Here is a 2,241-nt window from a genome sequence, read left to right on the forward strand (position 1 = left end):
TAGAAAGCAATATAAGGGCTGGGCGGTGGTGGTGCACGCCTTTAATCCCAGCACTTGAGCGGCAGAGGCAGGCGGATCTCTGAGTTCGAGAGTTTGAGGCTAGCCTGGTCTACAGAGTGAGTTCCAGGACAGCCACGGCTACACACAGAGAAACCCTGTCTCGAAAAAACAAAACAAAACAAAACAAAACAAAACAAAACAAAACAAAAAAAGCAATATAAGGCTCCAAGATGGCAATCCCCATGCATTGGCTCATAGCTCAGAGGCAAGCTGAAGCCAATAAGCAACATATAAGACGTCAGAAATGCTTGGAACTTGGACATTGGACTTATGAATGCAAAAGGAGAAGAAAGTACCTACACAGGCCTTTGAGAACAGCAGAGCTGAAGAAAGCTTTAAAAGAAAAAGAAAATAGATTACTGCAGCAAAGCCATCAAGAGACCAACATAGAGAGAAAGACCAAGAAGAGACTCCAGCTCCTCCAGCAGCAGCAGTAGCAGTACCAAGAGGAGCTCTGATGATGAGCCACCAAAGAAATAGAACTCTCTGTACACTGGATCAACGAATCAAAAGCACTGTGACTCCCAGGGGAACTAAAAACATGCTCAAGCAAGCAAGTTAGCTGGTCAGACTTGTTAAAATTCAGAACTTTCTAAGTATTTACCATTGCATAGGATATTTAAAAAAAAAAAATGTTTCATGTATGTATATATATGTGTGTGTGTGTGTGTGTATACATATATGTATGTATATATATGTGTAGATAGATAGATAGATAGATAGATAGATAGATAGATAGATAGATAGATAGATATGGTTGTTTATTTTAGGAATGAATATTGGGTTTTTGCTGTTGCTTTTTTTTCTAAAGACTGGGTCTCATTTTGTAGGTCTGGCTGACCTTGAACTTGGTATGTAAAACAGGCTGGCCTTGATTTCAGAGAGATCTACCTGTCTCTGCTTCTTCTAATGCTGGGACTAAAGATATGTGCCACCGTGCTCAGCTTTTGTTGTTAACATTTTTTTTTAAATATTTGAAGTCTATCTGTAGTGCATAATCAAACTGAAAGCCAGGGAACCTTTTTCAGTAACAGACAAAAGTCTTTATTTTTCCTGCCTATGAAATGAATGCTTTATGTGGGTACATGTTAAGACGTGTATGGGACAGTCTTTGACAATATTGCATCAGAATATCAAGAAGTTTCTTGTGCTCTTTTGGCTGTGTTTATTATGTGAGATTTAATGCATTGTTATTGTAAGTGATTTTCCTACTGTTAATAAATGTGCTCTATTTTTATGTTTGCATCAGAAAATTTTGATTTTTCTATTCTGAATATATAAATTCAAAGAACCCAATACAGTATATTGGAATGAAAAAAAAGAAAGAAAGCAATATAAGAGCTAATTAATATACACAAATGTAGTTTCTAAAGTACCGTTAGTAACCATATCCACCCATAACTTCTCTGAATACTGTTCCTTCATTCCTGGCATCAATCAAGTACACACTAGCAACTCATTAAAAAAAAAAAATCAAAAGATATTGAACCTGGATTTTCCTTTAACTGGAACTCACAAATCGCCATAATCTTTCTTTCATTCAAAAGGAAAATGCAACAAAATAAATGTATGACTAGACATTTAGTCTCTGAATGATCTTTCAGGTTTGAAAATAATTTCTGTAAGTCACACTATAGCAGAATTTTATTTTCAGGCACCCAACAGATGGGCAACACACCCAAAAATTGAATACGTATATTTCATAGAGTGTACAAAATGATCTGGTAAGACAGAGGAAGTGAGAGGGTTGGTTGTATTTCTGGGTAGCTGCTAGGGATAAACCCTAGGGCCACTGCAGGCTAGGGTAAGTGCTCCACCATAGAGCTACAGTCCCAGAAAGTAAAATTTAATGTAATAGTTTTTAGTAACATTTCACTCTTGGTAACAACATTTAACCAAGTGTGACATAATGCAATAGACATGAATTTTATCATGATTATTCTTCCATATTGCCTACTAATTTTTAAACACCTTACCTAACTTCACAGATTAAAATTATACCATTTTAGAGAACATGTCAAAACTTAGCAAACTATAGAATTCAAATATGCATAGTATCCATTATACTGCAACTATTTAAAAATTGATCACAGGTATAAATTAAAACCAAAATGCAAGTAGTAACAGCCAACAGAGAAAACAACAGTTGGCCCTTCACCTCTTCCACACATTAAGCTCTTA

At 35.9% G+C, this 2,241-nt stretch overlaps 1 pseudogene; it reads left to right on the top strand.

Moving 5' to 3' along the window:
• Window positions 1-230: 230 nt before the first annotated feature.
• On the top strand, window positions 231-540 carry LOC114634226 (annotated as a pseudogene).
• Window positions 541-2,241: the final 1,701 nt, after the last annotated feature.

Source organism: Grammomys surdaster, unplaced genomic scaffold, assembly GCF_004785775.1.
Source record: "Grammomys surdaster isolate TR1022 unplaced genomic scaffold, NIH_TR_1.0 918, whole genome shotgun sequence".
NCBI classification, from domain to species: Eukaryota; Metazoa; Chordata; class Mammalia; order Rodentia; family Muridae; genus Grammomys; species Grammomys surdaster.